This window comes from Larus michahellis, chromosome 1 (genome assembly GCF_964199755.1).
Source record: "Larus michahellis chromosome 1, bLarMic1.1, whole genome shotgun sequence".
NCBI lineage: Eukaryota > Metazoa > Chordata > Aves > Charadriiformes > Laridae > Larus > Larus michahellis.
In genome coordinates this window covers 220,940,657-220,950,214 of record NC_133896.1, presented here as the reverse complement: position 1 = coordinate 220,950,214, position 9,558 = coordinate 220,940,657, and positions in this window count along the sequence as shown.

Here is a 9,558-nt window from a genome sequence, read left to right as displayed (position 1 = left end):
TTTTTCAATCCTCGCCCTTACGACTGGGGAGGTGCGGTACTAACATCACAGCACAAGTCTGTCCCAAACCGGCGTTAAATTGAGCTGGCTTCTGAACCTTCTTTTTCTTGCACAAGCCAAGTGGGCAGCATGTTTGTTTGCAGGAGGGGTGCCCTTGACTGGCTGGTTGTGGGGACACGTCTGTGCACCCCTAAGAGCAAGGAATCGGCCAAGGGGCGCAGGAGACCTGCATGCTTGAGCAGGGAGCTTCTGAAAAAGCTCAAGTGGAAGAAGGAAGTCTACAATAAGTGGAAGAAGGGACTGACCCCTTGGGAGGATTACAAGAATGCTGCCAGAGCGTGCAGGGATGAAACGAGGAAAGCCAAGGCCTCCTTGGAATTAAACCTGGCCAGGGATGTCAAGCTCAACAGGAAGGGCTTCTACAAGTATATGGGAAGCAAAAGGAAGACCAGAGAAGTTGCGGGCCTGCTGTTGAATGAGACAGGAGCCATGGGGACGGAGAAGGCGGAGTTACTGAATGCCTTCTTTGCTTCGGTCTTTAATGCTCAGCCCAACCCTCAAGAGTCCCAGGCATTGGGGGAAGTTACGGGGAAAGAAGAAGACTTCCCTTGGGTTGAGGAGGATCAAGTGAGGGATCAATTAGATCAATTAGATATTCACAAGTCCATGGGCCCTGATGGGATGCACCCGAGAGTGCTGAGGGAGCTGGTGGAAGTCATTGCTGGGTCCCTCTCCATCATCTTTGAAAGGTCCTGGAGAACAGGCGAGGTGCCTGAGGACTGGAGGAAAGCCAACATCACTCCAGTCTTCAAAAAAGGCAAGAAGGAGGAGCCGAGGAACTACAGGCTGGTCAGCCTCACCTCCATCCCTGGAAAGATGATGGAACAGCTCGTTCTGGGCGTCATCTCAAGGCATGTGGAGGAAAGGAAAGCTATCAGAAGTACTCAACATGGATTCACCAAGGGCAAATCATGTCTGACTAATCTGATAGCCTTCTACGATGGCATGACTGGATGGATAAATGAGGGGAGGGCAGTAGAGGTGGTCTGCCTTGACTTCAGCAAGGCGTTCGACACCGTCTCCCACAGCATCCTCATAGGGAAGCTTAGGAAGAGTGGGCTTGATGAATGGACAGTAAGGTGGATAGATAACTGGTTGAAGGACAGAGCTCAGAGGGTCGTGATTAGGGGCACAGAGTCTAGTTGGAGGTCAGTGAGGAGTGGTGTTCCCCAGGGGTCAGTACTGGGCCCAGTCCTCTTCAATATATTCATCAGTGACCTGGACGAGGGGATAGAGTGCACCCTCAGCAAGTTCGCTGATGACACAAAGCTGGGCGGGGGTGGCTGACACACCAGAAGGCTGTGCCGCCATACAGAGAGACCTGGACAGGCTGGAGATCTGGGCAGAGAGAAACCTTATGAAATTCAACAAAGGCAAGTGTAGGGTGCTGCACCTGGGAAGGAACAACCCCATGCACCAGTACAGGTTGGGGCTGACCTGCTAGAGAGCAGCTCTGTGGAAAGAGACCTGGGAGTCCTGGGGGACAACAGGATGACCATGAGTCAGCAATGTGCCCTTGTGGCCAAGAAGGTCAATGGCATCCTGGGGTGCATCAAGAAGAGCGTGGCCAGCAGGTGGAGGGAGGTCATCCTCCCCCTCTACTCTGCCCTGCTGAGGCCGCACCTGGAGTACTGTGTCCAGTTCTGGGCTCCCCGGTTCAAGAGGGACAGGGAATTGCTGGAGAGGGTGCAGCAAAGGGCTACCAAGATGATTAGGGGATTGGAACATCTCTCTTATGAAGAAAGGCTGAGGGATTTGGGTCTCTTCAGTCTGGAAAAAAGATGGCTGAGGGGGGACCTTATCAACGCTTATAAATACTTCAAGGGTGGGTGTCAGGAGGATGGGGCCAGGCTCTCTTCAGTGGTGCCCGGGGACAGGACAAGAGGTAACGGGCACAAACTTGAGCATAGGCAGTTCCACCTAAACATGAGGAGGAACTTCTTTGCTGTGAGGGTGGCAGAGCCCTGGCACAGGCTGCCCAGAGAGGTGGGGGAGTCTCCGTCTCTGGAGACATTCCAAACCCACTGGGACGCGTTCCTGTGCAACCTGCTCTGGGTGACCCTGCTCTGGCAGGGGGTGGGACTAGATGATCTCCAGAGGGCCCTTCCAACCCTATGACTCTATGATCATCAGGAAGTCAAGTGTAAAACCACAGAGTCGGGCTTAATTACTTCTGTATTAACTTACAAACATGCTGAAGGCGGTTCTCTTAAAGTACAGCCAAATGGTCCAGCAGGTTTGCCCTGAGAAACCTGGATGGAGCTGAAAGCAGATTCCAAAGTGTTAATGAAGGGAAGAACTAGAGAATGTGAACTCGCAAAAGCAGCGCTGGAGCAAGCCACAGGGAGGAAAAAAAAAAAAAAAATCTCCTTTACAGCACTCAGCCCCATCTGCTTTTAGGACTAATAATTCTTGAATATACACCACAAGGGAAACAAAACTTTTCACCATTCAGACCCATAAAGTGAGCATAAAAGTTGTGTATTTAATTCAGTGGGGTGTTTTCTTCCCAGACTTGCCTAGTTCTGGACTAAAAAAAAGGGAGAAATCAAATTATTGTTATTGTGCATCTTCTGGAAGATACAGAGCTAGGAGAGTTATAATCATTGCAAAAGAATTTAAAGAAGAAGAGTTTAATGTTCTCCAAAACTTTTAATGTTATAATACCTTTGTGTAACTGTATTCCTTTGCATAAGCTGGAACCGTGCTCCCCTACGTACCCTTGAGAGCCCTAGTGCCAAGTCCTTCAGCAGAAGGGTGGTTTGACCCTCGTATTGGAGAAACCTACCCAAAACATCCCGAAGGACATTACCGTGTGTGTTCTTTGCCATTGCGCGAAAGCCACCTGTAGGTCTGTTCTTTGACAAATTCCCTAATCGGCTTCTCCTGTTTCCCATCTCAGCAAAGGCAGATGAGGGAGAGGTACATCGGGCTCTGCCTGGCCCCGGTTCTCCTGACGGATGGTTGCAGCACAGCCAGGAAACTCTTTCAGGAGGCTACAGCTGTCTCTTCTGTATGACCTCTGGATAAAGCGCACAGTAAAGTTTAAAAGCAGCCGTTTCCTTCAACTACCGCACGCCGAGTAGCTCTGAAAAGAGTCGTCTTTCATCCCTCCATTAAAAAAAAAAATAAATAAATAAGCTGGAGAGAAGAGGTACCTGGAAGGCCTTGTCTTTCTCCACCAGCTCTCAGACTTAATCGGGCTCGAACCACAACTCTGATTTTTAGGCAGAGGCTTGCCCAGAGTCCCCCAGAAAGCTCGCAGCGCAGCTGGAAGTGGAAGGCAGGTTCCTGGCTGTTGGGTGAGCGCTTCCCTTGGAAGGGTCTCTCCTCCTCAGAGCCCCGGCGCCCTTCGCTGAGGCTTTGCTCCATCTGCTGGTGACGGAGTAAAAAATAAAAAGTTACTGCAGTGTAAAAAACCAAAACAAACCCAAAAAGACCAACAACAAACCAACCAACAAAAGTACAAAAACACACCTCTCTGCATAATTAGACCTTTACAAATGATTTATATTACATCTCTGGAAGTAACTGGGGGAAGGGTTTTTTAGTGTGTGTGTGTGGGGGGGAAACCCGAAAATAATATATATGTAAAAGGCAGGACAGATTGCTGTGTTTATTGTATCGTTCTCTTTCTCCTCAGGCTTATTCCTGAGCTCCTTCTATATAATCCTGTTCTTCCCTTTTAATCCCACGTGTTGAGGGGAAAAAGTATTGTTGTGAGATACGTGTATCTGTGTAGATGGATGTGTTGAAGAAGCGTTTGGCTGTTGACTCGCGAAGGCGTAGTACAAAACCTCGTCCCTTCCCTGGGCTCCCTTTCATCTGAAAGATGCGGAGAAAAGACGCTAAAACACTGTTCATCCTGAAACAGGAAAGTGCAGGAAGAGATTTATTCCATTCACCAACAAGGAAATGCTTCTCCGTTTTAGCAAGCAGACCAAGGCATCTTTAGTATCCCTCAGGAAAAAAAAGAAAAAAATTATCAATCTTTTGTGCTAGTGTCTAATCTCCTGTTCATCCTTATTACTTCTGACAGCGTGTCCGTGTGCTGGGGAGGGGACCCTGAGGTCTCTGAAGGGCAGTGTCACTGCTGGAAGTTCTGGCCCCTTCCTGCATCGACAGCTTTTCTCCTGCGCTGGGACCAGACGCCCAGTTTGTTTCAGAGCCACCCACGAGAGTTCCTGGCTCTTGGGACAAAACAAATGTAAAAGCTAACCAAACACTTGCAAACGTCACTTCTGAAGTCCAGGTGGTGGAAAAGGTGGATTGAATAGCTCAGTTCCAGGCTTCTACTTTGAACGATAGCGATCAGGCTTTTGTTTTCCTTCACAAGAAAACAGTAAAGACTTTTGGTGTCTCTCGGGACAAAACCATGTGGAACAGAAGTTGGGTGAGGCAGAAAGAAAAACCCCTTATGCTTGAGCAGCGCAGCTTGGCAGTCCAAAGAAACAACCCGTAGAAATAAATAAGTTCTTACCTTCACAGTGGTTTTGAAAGGCACCTCTCCGATCCGATTAGAAGGGGGATGGAGTCTTCCTTCTCCAATCTCTGTTCCGCGAGCTCAGGCACAGCAGGCTGGGAAGAGGAAAGTGGTTTGCAGTGATGGCCTCAAGCGTGTGCCACATTCAGACACCACCTGCTGAACCCACAGCGGCTGCGGCACTGGGAGAACTTCTTAATACATGCTGCTGAATTATTTAAAGCGCGTGTAATTACATATATTCGTTTATAGCCTTAAAGATTGGAGCCAGGGCAAGAGCAGTCACAAAGCTCGTGCTGGAGCGATTTAGCCATCCCACCCACCTGGTCTAGTCTGGCTTCCTGAAGCCCAAACAACAACGATCCCACCAGCGGCGTGGAACGACCAGAATGCAGTTTGGGGCAGGTCAGAACAGCAGCAGTTTGTGACCACAGCTGCGGGAGAAACGACAGAGCAGCAGAGCGCCAACCCTGCCCAAAGGGGGCCCTGACAGGGCTTACGTACCTTTAGGTTGTACGACTCATTCTTCACCAACCCGCGTCAGGTAAGCGAGCAGGACTAGAGAAAAGTGCAAGGAAGAGTGGTAACGTGTGGATTACTTCACAGAGGGAAGCTCTGGATAGCCAGATAAAGAAGCTCTACATGGTACCTCTTTTTATTTTTATTTAAACAAATAATTCACTCCTTTGTTAATTAAGTCACGCTGATGCAGTGAGGCTGTTAGGTCACGCTGACATGTATTTCTTAACTCGCCATTAGGACCAACATAGGCCTTGCAAAGGCCTATGAAGTGTTAATTATTTTACTTCCACACCAGGCAGACGCTTCCTTAGAAGCGTGAGAACCTGCGCAATGACCACCAGCAGCCTCCGGTGCTGCGTCACAACTTAACGATGCTTTAACTCCAGCTTCCATTTGGTCCCTCTGTCTTCTTCTGCTCCCACTTGTGACTTCCTCAGCTCTGTGAGGCATCTGCCACCTGGGTGACAAACCTACTGCACCCTACAGCAGGGGCTGACAGGTCACACGGAATGGTCCTAATGACCCATTTGAGGAGGGAGTTCAGCCCGGGCCTCACTGATGACTGCCCTCCGCGCTGCTTCTCCACAAACAGATGGCCTGCAAATGTGTCTTCGAGGAAATTAATTCCTTGGTTGAGCAGGAAACCAAGTAGCTGAAGGTTTGGCCCTGTTACATGGCTTCTGGGAAACAACTGAGAGCTCTGTCCGTACGTTACCTGGCATGTGATTAATTTTACTTTTCACGAGCAGTTCTTATACAGGTTTTCTGGGTCTCGTCTGTCTGCTGTTTTTCTCCTCTTGTGGCCCCGAGGTCGAGCTCATGCTCTTTGACATGACTCTCTCCGATGGGGTCCTCGGCTGTGAACGCGCGGGGAGAAATTGTCCATTTTAAGGCTGAGGTGTGAAGACAGGAAATGTCATGGAGCAGTCTCCAAGGCGTCAAACGAGTGTGTTTCCGTTCTCATGACAGTTGTTCCTAAGGGTTTTACTTGATAAAGGAATCCTTAAAGGCTTTGTTCCTCAGCCACTCAACCCAACAGAAATTTTTGTTTTCATGCCAGTGGTCCTAATTCTTAGCAAGTCCCAGTCCTTAGCTATGGAAAGTAGTTTACAAAAACATGATATATTCAGAAGAGTATTTGTGATCAAGCTAATCTAGGTCTAGTGAGCGGGAAGGCCAACTGGAGCGATCCCCCCTACAAGATGCCCGGACACGACTGGCTGAAGCCGTCGCAGCAGCTGAAATCGCGGTCCTGGCGAAGAGCCATCCTGTTGGGCCAGGGAGGAGCCAGTTGGAAGAGAAGATGAGAAGAAGAAGAGAAGAACGAATGCCCTCAGCACAGCAAGCTGCTCCCCCATCCTCTGGCTCGGGCTGAGACCTTCTCCCTCCTGCCAAGCCTGAGAGACAAAAATCACCCCCTAGGCGCTGTGAAACCGAGATTTACACGACGTCTTCAATAGCTTCAAAACTCAGCGTCACCTGGGGGGAGAAAACAGGCTATTTTTCATAATGTCTGAAAATGCTCAGGCGGTGCCTGGGTCCCGCGTGTACTCTTTGCCCTCTGAGCCTCGTATTCTGCCGTTGTTTTCTTCCTCTTCCCCCAGGCAGCGGCTGCCAGGACTGTTCCTGCAGGCTGCCCCACAGCGCGATTCTCCATCTCCCGGAAGGGCACAGGAATGCCGACAGCCCAGAGGATTAGTCTCCTTTTGGGATGGGGGCAAAGGGTTTTATTAACACCTGCCTTCCTTACCTTTGTCTTCAGCCTTTGTCAGCACTGGTTAGCTTCACCCGCAGAAAGAAAAAAAAAACCAACCTCCTACTGTGGTCAATGATCCAAATGATCTACAAACGCTGCGAGTTTCTGTCCCCTGGCAGCGTAGCAGTTATCCAGGTACGACAGGCTCACGCATTTCATGTGCACGTGGACCTGGAAAACCATGATGTAAAAAGGGAGTAACTCGTACCCGTTACAGAAAGATCCAATAGCAGCAACTGAACATAGCACTGAACACACCTATAAGGATTCTTTTAAGGATCAACATCAATCTTACTAAATTTTTTTTACAATTAAGGGTGGCACTATAAATACCATAATTCATAGAATGTGCCTGTATTGCTTTGATGTAACAGTCAAGAATCATAGAATCTTCTGGTTGGAAAGGACCTTTGAGATCGTAGAGTCCAACCATACAAGAGCTGGGGGGGGTCAGTTTTAGGTTTTGTTTCAAGTATTTTTTTGCTGTCCACATCCTCCCAGGAGCTTCTCCAAACTTCAGGCAGACTCCTAAAAACACACACTGGGAAGAGTCTGAGCGAGGCCAGAACAAGTTAGTTTTAAAGCTGATGCTCACGGCGGGGGACCTGCTTATGCTGCACAAGGCAGATCTACAGGAAAACGACGTGTCGTCTGCTCTTTTCTTTCAACGCAAGAAATCCCGAGCTGTAAAGTGCAGCTCTGGTTCCAGACACCCAAGTCCAGGTCAGGAGGCCCAGATCTAGGCCCCTTCAGTGCCAAATTACCCATAAAAATGAATCCGGTTGTGGTTCTGGGGAGCACGAGATGGTTGAATCATCCTTTGCCCTGTCAAGCACCATCCTTTCACCTCAAAGCAAGAGCTCCTTTGTGGTCACTCCCCTCTGAGCTTCGCTGGCCTCTGGGAACACTTCAAAGCATTGAACAAAGCTCAGACACATGGACACCATCAAGAAGGAGTTCAGAGAGCATTTGGACATCTCTCTCCTCCCTCTCACAAAATGGGGCTAGACCCTGAACGTTGATCTCATGACAAAAAGAGCAGGTTCATTCAAATCAAGGAACAAAGTAGTCCTCCACTTCTGGAATGGTTCTTCCAGTTACTGAACAGGTCTGGGCACTGGAAGACAATTCCAGAGGAAAACGAAGCAGACTTCAAGGTTCTTAAGGAAGCTACGCACACAGATCCTCCTGTAACTCCTCGTGACACACACTCAAAACTTTCCAGAGTTCACACCCATCGCACCACGTCCAAGAGAAACATCTCACACAATCACAAAAGCACCATGTTCCCCTCCACCCCGTGTTCTCTCAGGAGGCTCACCTGAGGACCCTCTTCTCTTGATTTTCTCCCTTGGTCCTTCCTTCGTATCAGCTGCCCTTACTTTCACACAGGACCCCTGCGAGGAAGGGCCGGAAGAAGCCCTGTGAGCATGAAACAGCGTCTCAGTGAGGATTCACATGAGAATGACACACAGAGACGCTCAAACAGGTCATAAAAACAACTAAGACCGTTCCTTCCCATCTGTCCTACTCTTAGGCCCTTTTGAAGACTGGAACTCGTCCGACTTGTTCACGGAAATCAGCATTACTCCCGGTGATACTATTTTTCCCCCTGCCTTGTCTAGTCCAGTTGTGAAGAGTTGGCTGGGAGAGGCCAGAGACCTTGCAGAGTCTCTTTTGGAGAAGCAATTTTTATTTCACAGAGTCTGGGATCCCTGTACTGACCCTGCCTGCACAAATTCAAGTTTCTCATATTCAGTCCCCAAACATTCCTCTGGGGAAGTCCCTGACCAATTAAGAAAGAGGGCTGGACTTCCCAGACCGAGAAGTGAAATTCCTTTTTGGCACAAGTGATGAACATTTCCTACAGCCATCCCCAGATGACGTTTCTCCTCAGAAGAAAACAAATATCCCCCGTGAGAGAGAGGGAAACACCCCCACTATCGGCAGAATTTGGTATTCAGCAGACAAAGCTGTTCCTTCACTGCGGCAGTTCTAGGGCCACTGTGCCGCCTGGAGCGTTACACAGCGGAAGCTACCTTCATCCTGCCAAACCGAAGGGCCAGCAGCTTCTTCCAACCCCTCCAGAAGAACGTAGAACAATGTTCCTTGTTTTGATGGAGACGCTTTTGTCGGAAGTTCCGAGTAGAATCACAGTGTCCTGGTTTCAGCTGGGATAGAGTTGATTTTCTTCTTAGTGACGAATTAACCCCATCCCAGCCGCAACCAGGACACACAGGCAAGTTCAGAGGAGACCAAGGGAGGCTCACAGGACAGTCAAACCACGCTCCAGTTCACTGCAATGAGCTTCTTAAAGCGGAACGTAATAGCTTCCTCTCAAACAACAGAAACTACACCCCACAAAGAGCTGCAACATTTTGATGTAACCCATTTTCCTCATGGAAAAAGTCTTCCAGATACTAAGAACCATAATGCTTTATTGTTCTCCCCTTCCACATCATTCTTCATACCATAATTAGAGAAAGCTGAAGAGAAAGACAAATTCGTCAGATACCTCCGGTGTCAATGATGCAGCAGCTCGCGTCTCACTGAACAGTCCGGGGCTGCAAAGTACAAATCTACGACTCTGATTGGGCCCATACGGGCCGTTCCAAAGCTATTTGACTTGCAGCAGGGAAAGAATCCCCGGAGATTTCTCCTCTTTACACTTCCATCCAGGAAAAGTTAAAGACAGGTACCCCGAGACCAGGCTCAATGGCGCGTTCACACCAAAGAG